This window comes from Heptranchias perlo, chromosome 19 (genome assembly GCF_035084215.1).
Source record: "Heptranchias perlo isolate sHepPer1 chromosome 19, sHepPer1.hap1, whole genome shotgun sequence".
NCBI lineage: Eukaryota > Metazoa > Chordata > Chondrichthyes > Hexanchiformes > Hexanchidae > Heptranchias > Heptranchias perlo.
This window is the reverse complement of record NC_090343.1, coordinates 5,392,768-5,417,939: the sequence shown is the minus strand read 5'-3', so window position 1 is coordinate 5,417,939 and position 25,172 is coordinate 5,392,768. Positions and strand designations below refer to the sequence as shown.

The 25,172-nt window shown below is 43.7% G+C and overlaps 1 long non-coding RNA gene across 2 annotated transcripts in view; it reads right to left on the bottom strand.

Moving 5' to 3' along the window:
• Window positions 1-842: 842 nt before the first annotated feature.
• LOC137335402 (uncharacterized) overlaps window positions 843-25,172 on the bottom strand; it is a 104,406-nt gene continuing 80,076 nt past the window's right edge. For both annotated transcript variants that reach the window (XR_010966397.1, XR_010966398.1), the window contains one exon: window positions 843-1,678. This is a non-coding gene — a long non-coding RNA (uncharacterized lncRNA). The remainder of the gene's footprint in view (window positions 1,679-25,172) is intronic.

The window sequence follows — 25,172 nt, the reverse complement described above, 5'->3', positions numbered from 1 at the left end:
AATTTCAAATTTTCATCCTTATGTTAAATCCCCCCATGACCTTGTCCCTTTCTACCTCTGTATCCTCCTCTAGCTCTAAAAATCCCATAATATAAGCAAGGCTAGAACTCTCCAGAACTCTGACTTTGGCCTCATGCATTCTCCCCTTCCTTCACCCCCTCCACACTCTGGAATTCCCTTCATAAACCCATCGGCCTCTCCTCCTTTAAGAATCTCTTTAAAGCTCACCTCTTTGACTAAGCTTTTGGTGACCTCTCCTAATATCTCCTTCTTTGCCTTGGCACCTATTTTTGTCTGATTACGCCTCTGTGAAGTGCCTTGGGACATTTTTCTACGTTAAAGATACGCTATAAATATCCGTTGTTGTTGTTCTCGCTGTGTGTTGTATTTAAGGAGAGCCACATCTAGTGGGTCACTCTCCCACTTTTACACTTAGACTCGGAGCCGGGCCCCGTAGATACATTGGGCTCTACATGTACAGAAAGCAAGTATTTGGCATCAACTTCCTTATTGCAAATGGCAGGATTGCAGGCCCACTCTTTCCTGGGTCCCTAATGCCCTTGGTTGCTGGCACCTAGCCTTGTTTATATGATGGAGAGCAGTGGATACAGGGAGTCCTGTGTGTCTGCTGTCAGCTGCCTTTCTAAAGAAGAACTTAAACCATCCCTGGGAAACTCTTGGGCATCACCTAGCAGCTGGCTAAGAGTGACATTGGCAAGGGCCCTGCAAGTATGCAACTAGCCGAAGCCAGCACAAGGCTCAGGAAGATCAAGGGCAGCTGAGGAGAGAATACAAAAGCCATAAGTAATGAACTACACAACAGAATAATTCATAGAGGCACCTGTGTGAAATAATGTTTTATTTCCATTTCTGAAGCACGCCATAATTGCCTTGTGACTTTGTTGCTTGTGAACATTCAAGTTAATGTCTGCAATGGATACAAGACATACGTGATCGATAATGGTCTTGTAAACCCTTACTCTATAGATAGACCTCTTTTGGTCAGTGGTTTCGGACTGGGCTCTGTGGGCTGTTTGGAGGGCACTGTACTGAGGGATGAAGAGCAGAGTCCAGCAGTCAGGAGAGGCACGTGTGAAAGCAAGGATGTATTTTGAAGAGGGTGTGAAAGACTCAACGTGGCTCAGGTAGGCCATTGTCTCAGATGCTGAGTTCAAATAGCTTCGGCTCGGGAACCTCCAGCTGCATTGCAATATCCTCCATTTGTGAGATTATGGGATATAATCCAGCGCCTTGAACTCCAGGTGGACGTCTCTGAAGAATGATGAAAGGCATAAAGTGTCCATGGAAATGCTGTTTGAAGTTTTGAAAGCTGTGACCAGTAATATCGCACTTTTTGGCACCTTCATTACAAGCTTTATTCAACTTTCACTCCAGCTTTATTCATCATCACGGAGAAAACCCTGTTGAATTTACAATGAGAAAGAAAAAACTGACAGCTGCCTAGTGCTTTTCACATCCTTGGCCCGGCCCAAAGTGATTCACAGCGTCAATTACTTTTTAAAGTGTTGCCGCTGTTATTTTGTGGCACCCAATTCACACTAAGGAACATGCTGCAAACAACAATGAGATCAGTTACGAGTCCAGCTGTTTTGGGCGGTGATGGATGAGGAGTGGTGGTTGGCCAGGACACTGGGAGAACTCCCAGCTCTTTTAGTGGCTGAAAGCACAGAAAGCATTTTGTTGATTTTATGATTGATAAACAATTCAGGATTATGAAACACTGCTGCTGTTTATTTTGTACTCCAGTTACAATTCGAGTTCTCTCCCTACTCTCTTGTGGGGCAGGCTTGATGGACAGCTGGATTTTTCCTGCCTGTCAATTCTGTATGTTCATTTATTTACTTCAAACTGCAGTTTCCACAAGTTGAACCATATTGATCCAAAAATTAGAACCTTAATGGACTGTGAATGGGAGTGACACAGCACAGGAATAACAGTGACCCTTTTATCAAGATACTTCTCCCTGGCAGTTTCATGGGTTTCTCAGCATGCCATCCTGCCATAGGTAGAAAAACACCGTACTTTCAGACCGTTAGCAAAAGAACCAGAGGGGAGATGAAGAGAATTTTTTTTTAATGCGGCTAGTTGTAATGATCTGGAATGCACTACCTGAAAAGTTGGTGGAAGTAGATTCAATGGTAACTTTCAAAAGGGAATTGGATAAATACTTGAAAAGGAAACATCTGTACGTCTAAAGAGAAAGAGCAGGGGAGTGAGATTAATTGGATAGCTCTTTCAAAGAGCCAGCACATGCACGATGGGACGAATGGCCTCCTTCTGTGCTGTATGATTCTATGTATCATTCAGTTCAAAACCACAAGTTGAATTTATTTATATGAATTAAGATTACATGGAAGCAAAAGGCAAGAACAAGAAACAAGTTTTCCAAATATTATGAAAATAGACAGTAAAGATTTGGATCCATCCTTTAGAAATGTTCTTTTCAGAGCAATCCAATGAAGTGCAGGACATTCTGGTACGTGAGAGATGGCTGGCATTTATTGCCCAACCCTACTTGCCCGAGATGGTGGTGGTTTATCTACACCTTGAACCACTGCTGCCTGTATCCTAACTTGCACCAAGTCCTGTTCACCCTCACCCCTGTGCTCGCTGACCTACATTGGCTCCCGGTCTGGCATTGCCTCAATTTTAAAATTCTCATCCTTGTTTTCAAATCCCTCCATGGCCTCCTCACCCCCCTCCCTATCTTTGTAACCTCCTCCAGCCCTATAACCCTCCGAGATCTCTGCGCTCCTCCAATTCTTGCCTCTTGTGCATCCCCGATTTTCATCGCCCCACTATTGGCGGCTGTGCCTTCAGCTGCCTAGGCCCTAAGCTCTGGAATTCTCTCCCATAACCTCTCTAACTCTCTCTCCTTCTTTAAGACGCTCCTTAAACCCTACCTCTTTGACCAAGCTTTTGGTCATCTGCCCTAATATCGTCTTTATGTGGCTTAGTATCAAATTTTGTTTGATAATCACTCCTGTGAAGCACCTTGGGACGTTTTACTATGTCAGGGGTGCTATCTAAATGCAAGGTGTTGTTGTTGTACTGATGGTGCTCCCACAATGATGGTAGGTAGGGAATTCAAGGATTTTGGTTTCGGAGCAATACTGGGGTTGGGGAGAGCAGGAGCCTTAGCAACTTTGCCCTCTCACCCCACTGCCCATGGACGGGCAGCTGGGTTTTCAGGCACATGAGGTAGGTAGGCACCAAAGATGTGCCTAAATTAGCATTTCTGCCCACCTGCCCCCCATGTTAATAAGGTGCCCTCCCACTGACCCTACCAACTCTGGGGTCAGTGCTGGAGGGCAATGCCAGTTTGACAGTCCTTGGATTTCCCGGGCGGGCCGGCATACTGCTGGACATAATCCACCTGGATGTTCAGGAACTATTACCTAAGATTCTACATGTGAAATCAGACTGGAAGCCAAGAGATATCATCTGGTATTGTGCATGAAATTGGAAACCATACGCTGATAGTTCAGCAGGATTTAATCAGTTTAGAATACCCCAGTCCAATAAAAAAAACCCAGAGGCATTCATCATTAGTGTTATTGGATAAAAATGCCTGTCATTAAAAAACCTCAAGGGAGAATTGACATTATGTAGCATCAGTACTTTCAATAAATTAAACAAAGCTTAACAATACTGTATGTGTGAGTATGGGCTGCACCTAGTCTGGAAGTTGGGTGCAATTATTAAAATATTAAATAGATTATATTCTTTGTAATGTTACAAGCTGCTATGGTTCCATTTGGAATATCAAGTACCAGCCGTGGCTCAGTGAGCAGCACTCTTGCCTCTGACAAAAAGTCATGGGTTCAAGTCCCACTCCAGAGATTGAGCACAAAATCTAGTCTGACACTGCCAGTGCAGTACTGAGGGAGAGCTGCACTGACAGAGGTGCTGTCTTTCGGTTGAGGCCTTGTCTGCCCTTTCAGATGGACGTAAAAGGTCCCACGGCACTATTTAGAAAAAGAGCAGGGGAATGTAGCCTCCTCCTGCCTTACTTCATCTCAGCCTATCAACATATCCTTCTATTCCTTTCTCCCTCATGTGTTCATCCAGCTTCACATTAAATGCATCTATGCTATTCGCCTCAACTACAAGTTCCACATTCTAACCACTCTCTGGGTAAAGAAGTTTCTCCTGAATTCCCTATTGGATTTATTAGTGACTATCTTATATTTATGGCCCCTAGTTTTGGACTCCCCCACAAGTGGAAACATCTCTATATCTACCACATCGAACCGTTTCATAATTTTAAAGACCTCTATCAGGTCACCCCTCTGTCTTTTCTTTTCTAGAGAAAAGAGCCGCAGCCTGTTCAGTCTTTCCTGATATGTATAACCTCTCAGTTCTGGTATCATCCTTGTAAATCTTTTTTGCACCTTCGCCAGTGCCTCTATGTCCTTTTTGTAATATGGAGACCAGAACTGCGCACGGTGCTCCAGGTGTGGTCTAACCAAGGCTCTATACAAGTTTAACATAACTTCTCTGCTTTCAATTCTATTCCTCTAGAAATTAACACATACATGTGCATCCACACGATCAAGTAAAGAACGTTTCGTACGTTAGATTGTAACACACACACGTACACATTAACCGGGCACACAAACAGATATCAGAGCTGTGAGTGTGCTCACACAGTAAAATAGGAAATTTAATTATGTGTGTCAGGCATGGGATCTCTCAAGGACACCATTTGGACATGCACATAAATAAATCATATTAAATACATGTGGAAGAGTTGGATACCAACACGCACAACATCTGAGCACACACACACACAGACACAGACACCCAAACACACACACACACACACACAAAGAGACGCAGACACACACACAGATGCACACGCAGACACAGACACACACACAGACACACACACGGATACACACACACAGACACATACACACATGGACACACACACAGACACACAGTCACAAACACACAGACACACACACACACACACGGACACGGACAAACACACACATACACACACACGCACACACACAGACTCAAATAAACAGAGAGACACAAATACACATACACACAAACACACACAGGCATACACAGACATACATACAAATGAATGATGCACCAGGGTATGAACACGTATTCTATGTGGGCACAGAGAGAGAGAGAGAGACCCCCATATTCAGAGAAAGACACACACACATGGAAAGAAACAGCAAATATAGTGAGAGATACATATAGAGAGATGGAGAGACGTGGACAGACACAGGGAGATATATACATGGACAGAGAAATAGAGAGAGGAGAGAGATAGAGAGAGAGAGACACACACAGGCACAGGGAGAAACAAGCATAGAGAGAGAGACATAGGGACAGACACACGTGGACAGAGAAATAGACAGAGAGAGACAGATAGAGAGAGAGAGAAACACACACAAACACAAGGAGAGACACACATGGAGAGAGACACACACAAGCAGAGACAAAGAGAGATAGTGGCACACCCAGACAGGCAGAGAATGAGACACACATGGACACAGAAAATGATACACAGTCAAAGAGAAGGACACACAGAGGCAGAGAGAAAAGAAAGAACAGACACAAGCGCACACAGACACAGAAACACACTCAGTGACAGACAGAGAGACACTCACAGGCATAGCATCAGCCACGCAGAGTCACAGACATAAACAAACATAAATGCAAAGACTTAACAAAAGCAAAAATGTTTGAATGACAAATACCCCACTCAGTCACCCCCCCCCCAACTTTCTAAAGGTGCTGACTCATACAGTGCCGCAATTCCATAGCTTCCAACTGACCTCTGGTATCTCACCCAAGTGTCTTCGTAAGTGAGCCTAGGTCATTCAACTGTGGAAGACCTCACAGTTGAGCCTTTCCTCACCAGACATCCCCACGGGTGATTTCCAGTATGAGTCTCTAGATAACAATCAGGATTTTTTTTTAAATTGTTTTTTTCCCGTGTTTCCCAAAATCTGGGTTGGATCTTGACTCTATGCGACAGTGTAAAATGGATAAAGGCAAGTCGGCAGCCCGTTTTATATCTCTCCCGATTGTTATTTACAGTGGGAATCTGGAACTCTTTCCCCCCATAAAGCTGCTGAGGCTGGGGGTCAATTGAAAATTTCAAAACTGACATTGATAGATTGTTATTAGGTAAGAGTATTAAGGGTTATGGAACCAAGGCGAGTAGATGGGAGTTAAGTTACAGATCAGTCATGAATGGTCTCCTCCTGTTCCGAGGTTCCTATTGAAGTCAATAGAAATAACAATGGGGAGAGATGTAAAACCTATCACCCGTTCTACACTATCACATAAAGTCAAAATCTACCCCATTGTGCCTGATTGAGTGTCAGAGAGTGCAAGGGCTTACAGCAAACTGAGTCATCAGGTACTGGATCTCTACTCCTGTTTTGACAAAGTATTTATGCTGTAACCAAGTCAGTCAATTAGCTTCCTACTAGCGAACAGTGACAGTAACAGTAATCATTCACTAAAGATGAACATGGGTGACCGCCTGGTTATACGGTTAGTAGTCTGCTTTACACGATGGGTTCAACTACAGTTATGATGTCAGTGTCGGCATTGGCATGAATTCCAAACAGGCACTGCCAGTCTCTGCAGGAAACGCTGTTGAGTCTGATCACTGCTGTTCGAAAGTTACCCTCACAGAAAGGTCATTGTAAAAATGGCGACTGTCAATCACCAGGAACAGCAAGCGAGAGGGCTCGGTGTTGGCCATGGCTCAGTGGGGTAGCACTCTCACCTCTAAGGCAAAAAATCGTGGGTTCATAGTCCCACTCCAGAGATGTGAGCACAAAATCCAGGCTGATATTTCAGTGCAGTACTGAGGGAGTGCTACACTGTGGGAGGTGCCATCTTTCAGCATGAGATGTTAAACCAAGACCCTGTCTGCCCTCCCAGGTGGATGTAAAAGATCCTGTGGTACTATTTGAAGAGCAGGGGTGTTCACCCTGGTGTCCCGGCCAATATTTATCCCTCAACCAACATCACTAGAACAGATTATCTGGTCATTTATCACATTGCTGTTTGTGGGATCTTGCTGTGCACAAATTGGCTGCCACCTTGCCTACATTACAACAATGACTACACTTCAAAAGTACTTAATTGGCTGTAAAGCGCTATGGGACATCCTGAGGTCTAAGGCATTATAGAGAAGTGCACTATTGCTGCAGGAGATGGTTTTTATGCCTGTATAGCTGCAGAAACAGCGTACAAGTTGACAAGCACAGAAAATTTCCCCCCAAAAATATATAGAACACAGAGCTCTCTGAATGGGATGCACAGCCTTGTGCTGGAGAGAATCAGAGAACCGCAGCAATGCCATTCCACTAGAATCGCCTCGGGTGTGCGGACCCCAGTTTAAAAACCAGTGGTTGAAATGGGTCTCCAATTTGCAGCTTCGTTTATCATCTGCAGTCTCTCTCACACCAGGAGATTTCTACACTGATAATATTTACAGCACAAGTGGAATTGACTGTATGGGTCGATGGTCTACATGCTTTCTATCCATGTGCACGTATACGTGCGATCACATCCTCGGCACAAGAGCTACGCTATTCACACGGTGCGAGCGCTGAGAAGACGATGGTGTTTCTGTCATCTCAGACCTGCTTGAGATGAACTGCCGTCCAGTAGCGGGAGGTGCTGGCTGTCACCTTGATTCCGACCTTCTGTCTCAGATTCTGGGTGACACGGTGAGGAAGGTTGAGCTCTAGGTCAAGGGGACTGGTCACTTACATTGCCTAAAATAAGTGGCGCCCAGATTAATGTTCACCTTGTAAAAGATAGAACTTGCATTTATATGAACATCCGAGCAATGACAGCCAGGAAAACACCTTCTGGTCCATCCAGCCTGTACCTTGTGTATCAAAATCTATACACTCCCCACCCCACACGCAAAAAAAGACATAAACCCAGGCCAATATTTAGGGAAAGCCTGGGAAATTCCTCTCTGACCCCTTTGCCGATCAAAACTAGGCCAGGAGATCACTCTGGCCCTGATAAATCTATGCATTACATTTACTACCTTTTGTAAGAGGTGATCTCCGACCCAGCCAGAAACAGGTCCAACTCTCGCTCGAAGGAATTCACCGCAGGAGTCGGCAGCCTGTTCCAGAGGTCCACTAGTCTCTGGGAAAAGAACCACCTCCTGACATCTAACCTAGATCTGATCTTATAGGAATATAGGAACAGGAGTAGGTCATTCAGCCCCTCGTGCCTGCTCCACCATTTGATAAGATCATGGCTGATCTGTGATCTAACTCCATATACCTGCCTTTGGCCCATATCCCTTAATACCTTTGGTTGCCAAAAAGCTATCTATCTCAGATTTCAATTTAGCAATTGAGCTAGTATCAATTACCGTTTGCGGAAGAGAGTTCCAAACTTCTACAACCCTTTGTGTGTAGAAATGTTTTCTAATCTCACTCCTGAAAGGTCTGGCTCTAATTTTTGTACAACTTAAAATTGTGACCCCTGGTCCTCCCTAACGTAGTTAATTGAAACAAACTCTCAACTGGAACACAATCTATTCCTTTCATCATCTTATAAACCTCAATCAGATCACCCCTAAATCTAGGCTTCTCTAAAGTGCAGAGTCCCAGCTCTTTTAGCCTATCTTGATAACTAAGATGCTTTAAGCTGGGAATTAATCTAGTGACCCTCCTTGCACCCTTTTCAAAGTCTTAATATCACCCACCATGTGAGGAGACCAAAACTGGAGACAGAATTCCAAATGAGACCTGACCAAGGCCTTGTACAAGGACAAAATAGTTTGCTTTGTCTTATAGTCAATAGACCTATAAATGCACCCCAACACCCTATTCGCTCCAGCTATTGCTTCACGGCATTGCTCAGCTCCTTTCACAACCTCAGGACATCCCAAAGCGCTTTATAAGATCATATGTTAATAAAATAAGGAATAGGAGCAGGAGTAGGCCCCTCGAGCCTGCTCCGCCATTCATTAAGATCATGACTGATCCTCGACCTCAACTCCACTTTCCTGCCTGACCCCCATATCCCTTGATTCCTTTAGAGTCCAAAAATCTATCGATCTAAGTCTTGAATATACTTAACGACTCAGCATCCACAGCCCTCTGGGGTAGAGAATTCCAAAGATTCACAACCCTCTAAGTGAAGAAATTCCTCCTCATCTCAGTCTTAAATGGCCAACACCTTATCCTGAGACTATGACCCCTAGTTCTAGACTCTTCAGCCAGGGGAAACAGTCTCTCAGCATCTACCCTGTCAAGCCCTCTCAGAATCTTATGTTTATGAGATCACCTCTCATTCTTCTAAACTCCAGAGAGTATAGACCCATTCTACTCAATCTCTCCTCATAGGACAACCCTCTCATCCCAGGAATCAATCTGATAAACCTTTGTTGCACCACCTCTAAGGCAAGTATATCCTTCCTTAGGTAAGGAGGCCAAAACTGTGTATAGTACTCCAGGTGTAGTCTCACCAAAGCCCTGTATAATTGCAGCAAGACTTCCTTACTTTTGTACTCCAACCCCCTTGCAATAAAGGCCAACATGCCATTTGCCTTCCTAATTGCTTGCTGTACCTGGATGTTAACTTTCTGTGTTTCTTGTACGGGGACACCCAAATCCCTCTGAACACCAACATTTAAAAGTTTCTCACCATTTAAAAAATATTCTGTTTTCCTATTCTTCCTACCAAAGTGAATAACCTCACATTTCCCCACATTATACTCCGTCTGCCACCTTCTCACCCTGTCTATATCCCTTAACCTGTCTATATCCCTTTGCAGACTCTGTGTCCTCCTCACAACTTACTTTCCTCCTAGCTTTGTAGCATCTGCAAATTTGGATACATTACACTCAGTCCCTCCATCTAAGTCATTAATATAGATTGTAAATAGCTGAGGCCCAAGCACCGATCCTTGCAGCACCCCACTAGTTACAGCCTGCCAACTTGAAAATGACCTGTCCGTTAACCAATCCTCTAACCAGGCTAATATATTACCCTCAACCCCATGAACCCTTATCTTGTGTAACAATCTTTCGTGTGGCACCTTATTGAATGCCTTTTGAAAATCCAGTGAAGTGTAGTTACTGTTGTAATGTAGGAAACACAGCAGCCAATTTGCGCATTGCAAGATCCCATAAACAGTGATGAGATAAATGACCAGATAATCTGATTTTTAGGTGTTGGTTGAGGGATAAATATTGGCCAGGACACCAGGGAGAACTCCTCCTGTTCTTCTTTGAAATAGTGCCATGGGATCTTTTACATCCACCTGAGAGGGCAGACGGGACCTCGGTTTTAACATCTCATCTGAAGAACGGCAGCTCCGACAGCGCAGCATTCCCTCAGTACTGGCACCGGGAGTGCCAGCCTAGATTATGTGCTCAAGTCTCTTGATGCGCGGCCTTCGCTATCTCCTAAACCTGGGCTGGGGAGGGGAAACATCACCCAGGGTTCCCGCTTCTAGTCGCTATCCAACAGCCTCTGCTGGAAAGCGTGCAGATATGGGGACGGGATTGAGCTTGGCAGTGATGCCTCCCAAGGCCAAATATTCTGTATGGACTCACACATGAAGAGTGGCCACTTTGGTGAAGTACCAGAGGGTGCCTGTCAACTTTGCAGATCAAGAGCAACTCTGAGTTAAGTGATAATGTACACCATTGACTGCCAGCTGACAGTGAAATTAGCCTGTATGGTGCACTCACGGAGGGACACCAAGCCACATTCATTCAAATCGCTCTCTTCTCAGCACTTTCATTTTGCTCGAGGTGAACGCACACACAGAGCTCCGTGCAGCAGCCTCCAAACAAATTCTTACCCTCGATGTTCAAATCCCTCCATGGCCTCACCCCTCCCGATCTCTGTAACCACCCCCCCCAGCCCTACAACCCTCCAAGGTCTCTGCACTCCTCCAATTCTGGTCTCTTGTGCACCCGCCACTTACTTTGCCCCACCATTGGCAGCCGTGCCTTCAGCCATCTAGGCCCTAAGCTCTGGAATTCCCTCCCTAGACTTCTCTGCTTTTCCATCTTTAAGACATTTCTTAAAGTCCCACTCAAGAGACGTGAGCACATAATCTAGGCTTACACTTCAGTGCAGTACTGAGGGGGAGCAGCACTGTCTTTCAGATGAGACGTTAAATCGAGGCCCCATCTGCCCTATCAGGCAGACATAAAAGATCCCATGGCACTATTTCGAGGAGGAGCAGGGGAGTTCTCCCCGATGTCCTGGTCAATATTTATCCCTGAACCAACATCACTAAATCAGATTATCTGGTCATTTATCACATTGCTGTTTGTGGGAGCTTGCTGTGCACAAATTGGCTGCCACGTTTCCTACATTACAACAGTGACTACACTTCAAAAGTACTTCATTGGCTGTAAAGCGCTTTGGGATGTCCTGAAGTTGTGAAAGGTGCTATAGAAATGCAAATTCTTTCTTTCCTTTTATATTTTTTGTCTTTAGCACTCCTGGAAAACTGTGCGGAATGAGCTCGGAGCTTCCCAAACCATGGTCCCAGTTGTGAAGCTCTTTGTAAAGTGTTTTGGGACGTCCTGAAGTTGTGAAAGGCCCTTTGTTAATGCAAATCTTTCCTTCCTGTCTTTAAAACCTACCTCTTTGACCAAGTTTTTAGTCACCTGCCCTAATGTCTCCAGCTTTGGCTTCACTCCTGTGAAGCCCCTTGAGACGTTTTACTACATTAAAAGCGCTATATAAATACAAATTGTTGTTGTAGTGAAAATTTACTGTCAGCAAGTGCTGTGCCCAGATTACATGTTTTCTTTTTCATTGCAAGCTTTCTCCCTCCTTTTCCAAAGGCATTGCTGGAGGAATGGTTCTAGAGGTGCAGTTCATCAAATGATAGCTTGCCGAAATGGCCCTTCCTTATGTGTCAGCCTTGACGGGTGAATATCAGCAAGCTATTCGACCTTGGCAGGCATTACTGCCCACCCGGTTTCTGTCCTCAGCTGACATCTGCATTTGCTGCAGCCAGTCGCTGGATAATGATCAAGAGTTGGGACTGATAGATTCTAGACTTGGGTAAGGCCGACTTCAAAGGGATGAGCCAGAGACTGTCCACAGTAAACTGGGCAAATCTGTTAATGGGTAAAACGACTGATGATCAGTGGGAAATGTTTAAAGAAACATTTAATGTGATACAGAATCGGTTTATACCCCTGAGGGGCAAGAACTCTACTTGCCAAAAACACAGCCATGGACAACTAAAGAGGTAAGGGACAGTATAGGACATAAGGAAAAATTGCTAAATTGAAATCTGAGATAGATAGCTTTTTGGCAACCAAAGGTATTAAGGGATATGGGCCAAAGGCAGGTATATGGAGTTAGATCACAGATCAGCCATGATCTTATCAAATGGCGGAGCAGGCACGAGGGGCTGAATGGCCTACTCCTGTTCCTATGTTCCTATGAAAGGGCATACAAAAGGCAAAAAATGGCACAGATCCTGGCGAATGGGAAAGATACAAAGATCAACAAAGGGTCACAAAACAGATAGTAAGAGCTACAAAAAGAGAGTATGAAAAGAAACTTGCAAGGGATATCAAAACCAATACAAAGAACGTTTATAGTTACATTAGGAAAAAGAGGGTGGTCAGGAGCAGTGTTGGCCCCTTAAAAACTGAAAGTGGGGATATTGTCATTGACAATGGGGAAATGGCGGACATGTTGAACAATTACTTTGCGTCAGTATTTACAGTAGAAAAAGAGGATAGCATGCTAGAAATCCCAAGAAAACTAATATTGAATCGGGGACAGGGACTCGATAAAATTAATATAAGTAAAGCAACAGTAATGAAGAAAATAATAGTACTAAAGAGTGACAAATCCCCAGGACCAGATGGTTTCCATGCCAGGGTTTTAAAGGAAGTAGGTGAGCAGATTGCAGATGCCCCAACCAAAATCTTTCAAAGTTCTCTAGATTCAGGAACTGTCCCTCTGGATTGGAAAATTGCACATGTCACTCCGCTTTTTAAGAAAGGAGAGAGAGGGAAACCAGGGAATTATAGACCAGTTGTGGGGAAAATGCTGGAGTCTATAATTAAGGAATGGGTGACTGAACACCTTAAGAATTTTCAGTTAATCAGAGAGAGCCAGCATGGATTTGTGAAAGGTAGGTCGTGCCTGACAAACCTGATTGAATTTTTTGAAGAGATGACTAAAGTAGTGGACAGGGGAATGTCAATGGATGTTATTTATATGGACTTCCAGAAGGAATTTGATAAGGTCCCACATAAGAGACTGTTAGCTAAGATAGAAGCCCATGGAATCGAGGGAAAAGTACGGACTTGGTTAGGAAGTTTTTTTTTTATTCGTTCACGGGATGTGGGCGTCGCTGGCAAGGCCGGCATTTATTGCCCATCCCTAATTGCCCTCGAGAAGGTGGTGGTGAGCCGCCTTCTTGAACCGCTGCAGTCCGTGTGGTGACGGTTCTCCCACAGTGCTGTTAGGAAGGGAGTTCCAGGATTTTGACCCAGCGACAATGAAGGAACGGCGATATATTTCCAAGTCGGGGTGGTGTGTGACTTGGAGGGGAACGTGCAGGTGGTGTTGTTCCCATGTGCCTGCTGCCCTTGTCCTTCTAGGTGGTAGAGGTCGTGGGTTTGGGAGGTGCTGTCGAAGAAGCCTTGGCGAGTTGCTGCAGTGCATCCTGTGGATGGTGCACACTGCAGCCACAGTGCGCCGGTGGTGAAGGGAGTGAATGTTTAGGGTGGTGGATGGGGTGCCAATCAAGCGGGCTGCTTTATCTTGGATGGTGTCGAGCTTCTTGAGTGTTGTTGGAGCTGCACTCATCCAGGCAAGTGGAGAGTATTCCATCACACTCCTGACTTGTGCCTTGTAGATGGTGGAAAGGCTTTGGGGAGTCAGGCTGAGAAAGTTGGCTGAGCGAAAGGCGACAGAGAGTAGGGATAATGGGTAGGTACTCACATTGGCAGGATGTGACTAGTGGAGTCCTGCAGGGATCTGTCTTGGGGCCTCAATTATTCACAATATTTATTAACGACTTAGATGAAGGCATAGGAAGTCTCATATCTAAGTTTGCCGATGACACAAAAATTGGTGGCATTGTAAGCAGTGTAGATGAAAACATAAAATTACAAAGTGATATTGATAGATTAGGTGAATGGGCAAAACTGTGGCAAATGGAATTCAATGTAGACAAATGTGAAGTCATCCACTTTGGATCAACAAAGGATAGAACAGGATACTTTTTAAATGGTAAAAAGTTAAAAACAGTGGATGTCCAAAGGGACTTAGGGGTTCAGGTACATAGATCATTGAAGTGTCATGAACAGGTGCAGAAAATAATCAATAAGGCTAATGGAATGCTGGCCTTTATATCTAGAGGACTGGAGTACAAGGGGGCAGAAGTTATGCTGCAGCTATACAAAACCTTGGTTAGACCGCACATGGAGTACTCTGAGCAGTTCTGGGCACCGCACCTTCGGAAGGACATATTGGCCTTGGAGGGAGTGCAGCGTAGATTTACTAGAATGATACCCAGACTTCAAGGGTTAAGTTACAAGGAGAGATTACACAAATTGGGGTTGTATTCTCTGGAGTTTCGAAAGTTAAGGGGTGATCTGATCAAAGTTTATAAGATATTAAGGGGAACAGATAGGGTGGATAGAGAGAAACTATTTCCGCTGGTTGGGGATTCTAGGAGTAGGGGGCACAGTCTAAAAATTAGAGCATGATCTTTCAGGAGCGAGATTAGAAAACATTTCTACACACAAAGGGTGGTAGAAGTTTGGAACTCTCTTCCGCAAATGGCAGTTGATACTAGCTCAATTGCTAAATTTAAATCTGAGATAGATAGCTTTTTGGCAATCAAAGGTATTAAGGGATATGGGCCAAAGGCGGGTATATGGAGTTAGATCACAGATCAGCCATGATCTTATCAAATGGCGGAGCAGGCACGAGGGGCTGAATGGCCTACTCTGTTCCGATGATATGATGTGGAGATGCCGGTGATGGACTGGGGTTGACAAATGTAAGGAATCTTACAACACCAGGTTATAGTCCAATTGTTTTATTTAAAAATCACAAGCTTTCGGAGGCTTTCTCCTTCGTCAGGTGAGCGAATGTGGGATTCCATGGAAGGTTACCGCATTTATATTCAGAGAACAATACCTGGTGATTACAGATAATCTTTCCAACTGCCCGTTGTCAAGGCAATCAAAGTGTTCAGACAGAATGGACACCGGACATGAACGGACACCGCGCAACAATCGCCAGACAGGAGGGTTCCCTCCCAGTCGGGGAACACTTCAGCAGTCAAGGACATTCAGCCACCGATCTTCGGGTAAGCGTTCTCCAAGGCGGCCTTCGAGACACACGACAACGCAAAATCGTCAAACAGAAATTGATAGCCAAGTTCCGCACCCATGAGGACGGCCTCAACCGGGATCTTGGGTTCATGTCACGCTACACGTAACCCCACCAGCGAAAAAAAGTTATCTGTTTTTAACACAATGGGTCATTCTCTGTCTTTCTCTTCCTTTCGGATGTTTCTCTCTCTCTCTCTGTCTGTTTTGTGTTCTGGCCGTTTGTATATTCGGTGGTCCTGTAGGTAACATCACTCTGTCTGAACACTTTGATTGCCTTGACAACGGGCAGTTGGAAAGATTATCTGTAATCACCAGGTATTGTCCTCTGAATATAAATGCGGTAACCTTCTATGGAATCCCACACTCGCTCACCTGACGAAGGAGAAAGCCTCCGAAAGCTTGTGATTTTTAAATAAAACAGTTGGACTATAACCTGGTGTTGTAAGATTCCTTACATTTGTTCCTATGATAGTAACTGTAGGCACCCGGCTATGGGCCCAGCCGAGATCAGCGCGGGCCTGGGTTCGAATCTGGTCCTCGTCCCTTTCCTGGTCTATATGGCCCAGCTCATCCCTTTCCTGGTCTATATGGCCCAGCTCATCCCTTTCCTGGTCTATATGGCCCAGCTCGTCCCTTTCCTGGTCTATATGGCCCAGCTCGTCCCTTTCCTGGTCTATATGGCCCAGCTACTCACTGCCTTAACTCGCTGAACCCTCAGCAGAGAATTAAATAGTTGCAAAAGCGACGTTTTAAAAAGGTGATTGCATTAGTGCAAAGCTGAAGAGATGAGTCCAAGAGGTGATCGCACATCAAAGTGCTATAATGGAATTGGAACGATTTTACACCCAGTTTAAATTATACCACTGAATTCTGCACTGAAACTGATTCTTTCGTATTTGTCAGTCCCTTTCTCAATGGTAATAAATAAATATCAAACTGGTCTCTGAACAGCTCTTAACGAGATCGACCTTTAAACAGGTACAATAAATGACTGCAGATTTAAGGGTTGTTATCAAAGTCCTAGACCTTGTCACCTATCTCTGAAGGGCTTACAATTCTGAACCCTACCAAAATCCAACCAATACACAGCAGAGAATCCCTGCATCAAATTTCAAACGTTAGCATTTTCAATATGTTTTCAATGTGAATAATCTTGTATCACAGAATTTAAAAATAATTCTTAAAGCAAAGCTTCATATATATATTCATAAAGGGGGCATAAAACACTGGTTAGACCCCAGCTGGAGCATTGTGTTCAATTCTGGGCACCACACTTTAGGAAGAATGTCAAGGCCTTAGAGAGGGTGCAGAAGAGATTTACTAGAATGGTACCAGGGGTGAAGGACTTCAGTTATGTGGAGAGACTGGAGAAACTGGGGTTGTTCTCCTTAGAGCAGAGAAGGTTAAGGGAAGATTTGATAGAGGTGTTCAAAATCATGAACAGTTTTGATAGAATATATCGGGAGAAACTCTTTCCAGAAGCAGGAGGGTCAGTAACCAGAGGACACAGATTTAAGGTGATTGCCAAAAGACCCAAAGTCGACATCAGGAAACATTTTTTTACACAGCGAGTTGTAATGGTCTGGAATGCACTGCCTGAAAGGGTGGTGGAAGCAGATACAATAGGGGATTAGAGAAATACTTGAAGGGAAAAAATTTACAGGGCTATGAGGAAAGAGCAGGGGAGTGGGACTAATTGGATAGTACTTTCAAAGAGCCTGCAAAGGCACGATGGGCCGAATGGCCTTCTCCTGTGCTGTACCGACTATGATACTATGACCACACTATGATAATGTCATCATTTAAATCCGGTTGAGGATTGACTTATGAAAAGAAACAGCCCATGACACCCGTCCCGTAATCAGGCTGCACTCAATTAAATCCCAGCTTCCTGCCAATCTGCGCCGTTCCCCCTCCCAACTTTCCGATTGTTTCACGCCATGCGCTTCTGGAAGCCAGAAGGATTTGTTTGTGTGCTCGAATCACGCAAGGTCTTAAATTTGTTTGTTTTGCTGGTAGGCGGTGTGTGGGAATGGGGATAAGTGGAAAAACAAAATGTTTTTTTAAAACGGGGAGGAAGCGCTTTCGAAATCCAGACGTTTCACAGAAAATGCCCCCCATTAGGGTCTTTTAAAATTTTTTTAACTAGGTAATGGACACAAACCAGTTATATTCCACCACATATACCTTTAAGACAACGGCAGCTCTTCTGCAGAAATGGTCTGACTCTTAATTCTTGTGAAAATCCGCAAGTCTAAGACTGTGGCGTTTAACCATTTGCTTGTTGAACGTCGATAATTCTCTTCTCCGTATAATAAAGGTTAGATAGAATATAATTTCATCAACAGTACAGCATTTCATAAGCTGTTGCAATCAGAATGCATTTTGCCACGTAAGTAACTAGCCTAAATGATTAAAGTTATCAACAGTTACAAGAAGAAAAAGCCCGGAATGATGTATTTCCTTCTCTGCATGTAACAAACCTTATTTCTTTTAACCAAAACAAAATACTGCGGATGCTGGACATCTGAAATATTTCTTTTAATGCGCTCGTCCTGACATTTCGGTTCTATTTTACTGACTTTGCCTTACTTTGCACCTTTTAAACTAATTCCTCGGAGTCATATAAACGAACCAATATTCTCCCAGATTATTTCTAATAGATTGGTGGAGAATGACACTGCACTTTCTTTGAAAACGTTTTGTTTTATAACTCTCCATAAATAGTTGTAAGAAACCCCCAATGTCACTTGCCCGCTTGGAGTGAGTGTTTAGTCGCTGTGCATCGTGCTACAAGGTGCAAGGGTCACAAATTGCAGATGGAAAGTAAGAAAGACGAGAATTAAAACCTTTTTTTAAAAAAAAATGAGTGCCTTTAAAATGAACTTCAGGAATTAATTAGTTAAAAGTGGCTTCAAGTACCTCCCAAGAGATTTGAAAATTCCATGGTACTTTGATCGTTTAATTCAGCAAGCGAGTTTTGACCCAGAAAAAAAATCTTCAGCTGAAAGGTTTCTCCCTTGTCTCATTCTTAGGTAAAGAACTTTCGAACTTTGGAATCCTTAGGGAAAACTTTCCAGGCACCTTGGTGCCGAAACTCAAAATTTATTTTCCACTTCTTAGTTTTTCCAATTCACAATCGGGAGAATCTTCCCGGGAGTCATTTTTTATCTCAATGCACAAGTAAAAAAAAATATGTTTTGTGCGAAACCTTTTATCTTCCCCATTACCAGTAAATAAGCAAAAAAGGAAATGTCGAGCAAACATTTTTTTTCACAGAATCTGTGTCCATTTACATCTAACCAATTTCAACAAAGCTGGTTTTCAATAATCATTAACATAGGAAAAGGAGGAGGCCATTCAGCCCCTCGAGCCTGCTCCCACATTCAATCAGATCATGGCTGATCCGTACCCCAACTCCATTTTCCTGCTTACCCTTACCCAACAAAAATCTATCAATCTCAGTCTTGAAAGCTCCAATTGACCTCCAGCACCCTTGCGGGAGAGAATTCCAGGTTTCCACTACTCGTTGCTTCCTTATTTCCCTCTGGAATGGCCTGGCTCTAATTTTAAAATCGTGCCCCCTTGTTCTTGATTCTGCCATCAGAGGAAATAATTTTGTTCTATCTGTCCTTTCGAATCCTTTTAACATTTTAAACACCTCACTCTTCTAAACTCAAGGGAATACAAGCCCAGTTTGTGCAACCTGTCCTTGTAATTGAACCCTCTAAGCTCCGGTATCATTCTGGTGAATCTGCACTGCACCCCCTCCAAAGGGTGAGTTAATTCCCTCATTTGATGGCAGAAGGAAGATTGTCATATTAACCCTTCATTACCAACCTGCTTTTCCTTTCCTTTCCTCTCCATTTGATCCCACATTCCCAATGCATCACTGTGGGAAGGATCCGAGTAAGGGGCCAAGCGATCCCGTAATGGCGTGAGGGGCAAAGGGAATGAGGGAAAAAAATCAGGAAAACCCACTCTGCGACACCCTCTAGAACATCACTGGCAGGGATCAGGGGTCTGTGAGCTTCACCTGCTATGTGAGCTCAGATGAACAGAAGGCACTGTTTTTACTCCCTTTCTCTCCTGAAGGCGCCAGCGAGCTCTGAAAACGCTTCTGTACCCCCAAGTAGCCACTCTTTGAGTGAGTCAGTGAGTGTTGGGAAGCTATTCAACATGAAGGGCATCACAATGAAGCCCGACCCTGTCCCTGTTTGATGTCCACACACACATCCACTCCCCACCACCATTAACTTGGTTAGCAATCAGAAGCAGTAAACTGACAAGAAATATTGCGTTTCAGGATGTACCAAAGCACTTTACAGCCAATGAAGTACTTTTGAACTGTAGTAATATAGGAAACATGGCAGTCAATTTTCACACAGCAAGATCCCACAAACAACAATGTGATAATGAACGGATAATTTTAGTGATGTTGGTTGAGGTATAATTATTAGCCAGGACACCAGAGAGAACTTTGCTGTGTGCTCTTTTATGCCCACCTTAGAGGGCTGATGGAGCCTCGGTTTAACTTCTTATCCGAAAGACCGCACTCTCCAACTGTGCAGCACTCCCTCAGTGGGAGGGTCAACCTAGATTAAGTATTCAAGTTTCTGGAGTGGGACTTGAACCCACTTCATAACTCAGAAGCTAGAGCGCAATCCACTGAGCCAGGGCTGACACAGCTATTTTATTCTTCAAAAATAACTTGAACATCAGTGGCCTTGGCAAACCACTGAAACGGACCGTGCCCTCAGAGCCTCCACATTTTCCTGTTTTTTTGTTCTTCTTCAACTCGATTTAAGATTTTTTTTTAAATTGTCCCTAGTGTTTACCCAAAATAGGGGACAGGTTGTGGTGCCAAAAGTTAGCTTTCTTGAAACTATATATATATATAAAAAACCTATTAAGCCGTAGGTTCCTGCTCTGCAGTTTGTAAACAGCGGAATTTGGAAAGCTAACATTCCACAGCTGACTATTTGCCAAGTATCCCAAGCAGATTGAGCGCTGCCACTTTTTTACTGTGGTTCCAAACCCATCTCCAGCTTGTCCCTGTTCCCTAGGCAGCGTTCGGGACATTGACAGACACAACAGGATTACTTTGGCTGATCTGGCAGAGAAGGTGGGACCAACTGTGTTGCAAAATGATCCTCACACACAAAATTCTATCTATTTGTCGATCTGTATCAAGTACCTCTTGGGGGTACGATACACTTTTTAAAAATTAAATTCAAAAATGCCTTTTCTTGACTATTTCTTGTTTAAACAATGAGTTCTCATTGGGGATTTGTTTGGGGGGGAAACTGGTTGAGCAGTTACGTAGGCTGGGAGTGAGAAGCTGAATTCATAGGTATTCCCGCTGTCCTGACGGGTTAATGACTGATGATAATTTAGCTTCTGTGCACTGTCTGGCTCCTGGATAACCCCAGATTAATGACTGAATCTGGCCTGTCTAGTTTAGAAACTCGTCTGAGTAGATCACCGGCTCTCACCAGCCTTGATGTTACCACGGTTCATCAAACAGAGGAACACAAGGGACGCCCTGATCTAAATGTTAACCATATTCCCCTTTAACATTTAAGGGGCGAGATTCCTCTTTTAATCAGGAACAGGAGACTGCCCATTTTTCCCTCAGTAATTTACAATGAAATCTAATGAGGCTAATGAAATTACACTCCCAGAAATCGCAAGTTCCAGACCCGCACATTCCTGGGAATCAGGGAGGAACATCAGCAGTTCTGTTTTTTGTTAAAAGATGAATTTCACCGCCAAACTGTGCAAAACTCACTGAAGGCTTCCCCAGAGAGTTTAAAGGACTGTTCTACAAAGTGCGACTTGAAAGAAACTGTAGTCCCCGAGCAATGTATCCCACCATCTTCACAAAGTATTGCGGATTTCACAGAAGGGGAGCAAGCAAATTGGATCGTCACAGCTTTCAGCAGCGCTTCATAGCTCTAGAAATCTGGCTATAAATAACTAAAGAAAATCCATAGATGTTGAGAGACTGGAGATACACAGCCGATCCGTCAGCATGTGAGACAGAAGTCAGGCCCTTGATTCGAGTGAGATCTCCTACCTCTATCCCAGAGGGCTGCGGATGGTCAGTTCTTGAATATGTTCAAGACTGAGATCGATAGATTTTTGGACTCTAAGGGAATCAAGGGATACGGGGATTGGACGGGAAAGTGGAGTTGAGGTCGATGATTAGCCACGATCTTATTGAATGGTGGAGCAGGCTCGAGGGGCCATATGGCCTACTCCTGCTCCTATTTCTTATGTTCTTATGTTCTGACCACACGTCACGCTATGTAACCAGCAGGGTGGTAGGAAACTTGTTCTAATCAGCAGGAAAACACTGGGGATGGAGGCAGACTGGTCAGCATGCCTGGTGGGCGAAGGCCTATTCTCTGTTCGGCAACTTTGGAGAGCTGGGTGAGAGGGGTAAGCCCCTCGGATAGCAACAGGCTGCCTATCACCTCCCAAACTCCACCACCTAGAAGGTCAAGGGCAGCAGGTGCATGGGAACACCACCACCTCTAAGTCACACACTATCCCAACTTGGAAATATATCGCCGTTCCTTCATCATCGCTGGGTCAAAATCCTGGAACTCCCTACCTAACAGCACTGTGGGAGAACCTTCACCACATGGACTGCAGTGGTTTAAGAATGATGTGGAGATGCCGGTGATGGACTGGGGTGGACAAATGTAAGGAATCTTACAACACCAGGTTATAGTCCAACAAATTTATTTTAAAATCACAAGCTTTCGGAGATTATCTCCTTCGTCAGATGAATGAGATTCATTCATCTGACGAAGGAGATAATCTCCGAAAGCTTGTGATTTTAAAATAAATTTGTTGGACTATAACCTGGTGTTGTAAGATTCCTTACAGTGGTTTAAGAAGGCAGCTCACCACCACCTTCTCAAGAGCAATAAGAGATGGGCAATAAATGCTGGCCTAGCCTGCGATGCCCACATCCCGAGAATTAATTCTTTAAAACTTTCCATATCAATGTAGCTAAGAGAGGAGTCCCTGCCAAATCATCCTGTGTGAATTGAATGTGTTTTCAGTTTCAGAAATAATTTTAATTTGGTTATAGTCCAATCTCTGGACTTTGACTTTTGGTCTTATTCTAATTACATTCTTCAGCAGAAATTTACTTCTAGTTTTATTCTGATCAATTGTTTCCAAATTTCAGTCATATTATGATTTTCGACTTGGAAAAATTTTGGTCAAAGATATAATTTTTGAGTTCCACATTTTCATTCTATTCAGAAAATTGTTTTTCAGAAACTGATATTTAAAAATGTCTTTATTATTACTTCACTTCTCACACAGCTCACAAGGACTCGAGAAATAAGAAATTGGTGAGCGATCTGTTCTAGTTTTTTCATTATTTATTCTCGGGATGTGGGCGTCGCTGGCAAGACTGGCATTCATTGCCCGTCCTGAGTTGCCCTGAGAAGGTGAGTTCTTGTGGTGATGTGGAGTTCTCGGGATGTGGGCGTCGCAGGCTAGGCCAGCATTTACCACAATGGGGTTCGGTACACGATGCCTGGACTGTTTTCTGATCTATCCCACTAGAAGCATGTATTGGAAGTTTGGGTGTACACTACCCATGGTTTTACAATTGTAAACAATTTTACAACACCAAGTTATAGTCCAGCAATTTTATTTTAAATTCACAAGCTTTCGGAGGCTACCTCCTTCCTCAGGTGAACGATGCATCGTTCACCTGAGGAAGGAGGTAGCCTCCGAAAGCTTGTGAATTTAAAATAAAATTGCTGGACTATAACTTGGTGTTGTAAAATTGTTTACAATTGTCAACCCCAGTCCATCACCGGCATCTCCACATCATGGTTTTACAGTCACTTCTGGTAGGTGTGCTTGCCCCTTGCAGTGTGAAGGTCGAAAATTGCCTTCTTAGGGCAAAGAGATTTGGGAGTCCAAGTACACAAATCATTTAAAGCTAGTGCACGGGCACAACAAGCAATTAAAAATCACTAATGGAATGTAAGCCTTTATCTCAAGTGGTCTAGAATACAAAGGGGTGGAAGTTATGCTTCAGTTGTATAATGCTCTGGTTAGACCCCATCTGGAGTACGTGTTCAGTTTTGTCACCTCAGGAAGCCTTTGAAGGAATGCAGGGCAGATTCACCAGTATGATACCGGAGCGTAGAGGGTTAAATTATGAGGACAGGTTGCATAAACTTGGCTTGTACTCCCTTGAGTTTAGAAGATTGAAGACCGCGCTTACTTGAAATCAATTAGCATCATATAACATAATTTGAGCCAGAATACTTCACTGAGGCATAACATTTATAAAAAGGAACCAATCAGAGAAATTTTCTTTTTTCTAAGTAAAAATGGAACATGTAAAAGTCAAAAGTTTACTGAGTATATTTTTTAGATGTTGTTACACACCAGCATTGAGTGTGTTGCGAGGTGATGCTTTATAAACTGTTCCCAATATTTCTGCGCAATTAACAACTGGGCTGTGTAATGTTGCCAAATATCTGTATTAGATACTAGCAGATCTCCTGTAGTATTGCTCACAGTGTGACGTCTGAGGTGTGACACAAAGTAAATGTGACCCTTACAGAAAATGCATGCTATACGCAAGACTGTAACATATTATATAGACATAAATTATTCAACGTAGTCCATCCATTTAGTCTCCTGAGGGAATGTTCTGCATAAATAGTCCATGATTCCCAAAAGAGATCAAGTGAAACCCCTAAATATTCATCAAGCTACACATTTCCATTATTCAGTGCTGGTCTGCTGTCTGTCACTGACAATAGTCCACTCCTCCCTCTTCAACCCCAGCAGTGCAGGATTAGTTGTGTCCAGTGGAGTATTTGATCATCTCAGACTGTGTCAATTTCTGTAACACCCCCAATCCCATTTCGAACTAGAGATTTATCCAGCTCCTTTTTGAAGGGTTTAATGGACAGCATCAACTGTACTGCGTTCAGTTCTGGGCAGCACACCGCAGGAAGGATATATTGACCTTGGAGGGGGTGCAGCGCAGATTCACCAGAATGATACTGGGGCTAAAAGGGTTAAATTATGAGGACAGGTTGCATAAACTAGGTTTGTATTCCCTCAAGTATGGAAAATTAAGGGGTGATCTAATTGAGTGTTTAAGATGATTAAAGGATTTGAAAATTTAGATAGAGAGAATCTATTTCCTCTGGTGGGAGAGTCAAGAACAAGGGGCATAACCTTAAAATTGGAGCTAGGCCATTCAGGCATGATGTCAGAAAGCAGTTGTTCACACAAAGGGTAATCTGGAACTCTCTCCCCCAAAACGCTGTTGAGGCTGGGGGTCAATTGAAAATTTCAAAACTGAGATTAATAGATTTTTGTTAGGCAAGGGAATTAAGGGTTATGAAACCAAGGTGGGTAGAAGGAGTTAAGATACAGATCAGCCATGATCTAACTGAATGGCGGAACAGGCTCCAGGGGCTGAGTGGCCTACTCTTGTTCCTATGTTCCTATGTTGCACAAATCTACCGAACTTTGAGGGAAAAAACATTTCTTTCTTTTTCATAACTCCCTTTAATCCCATATCCTCTAGTTCTATGCTCACAGTCCAAGGCAAACAGTCTCACATTTACATCATCTACTAAGCATAGCAACAAAATTGGGCCCGATACATTGCAGGAACAGCACACACCAGCCAATACACTTTCCTAACTTTCAGCGCCATTAAATCACAACACAATTTTTATATTTTTTTTCTGGGAATGTGGGCGACACTGACAAGTGGCACTT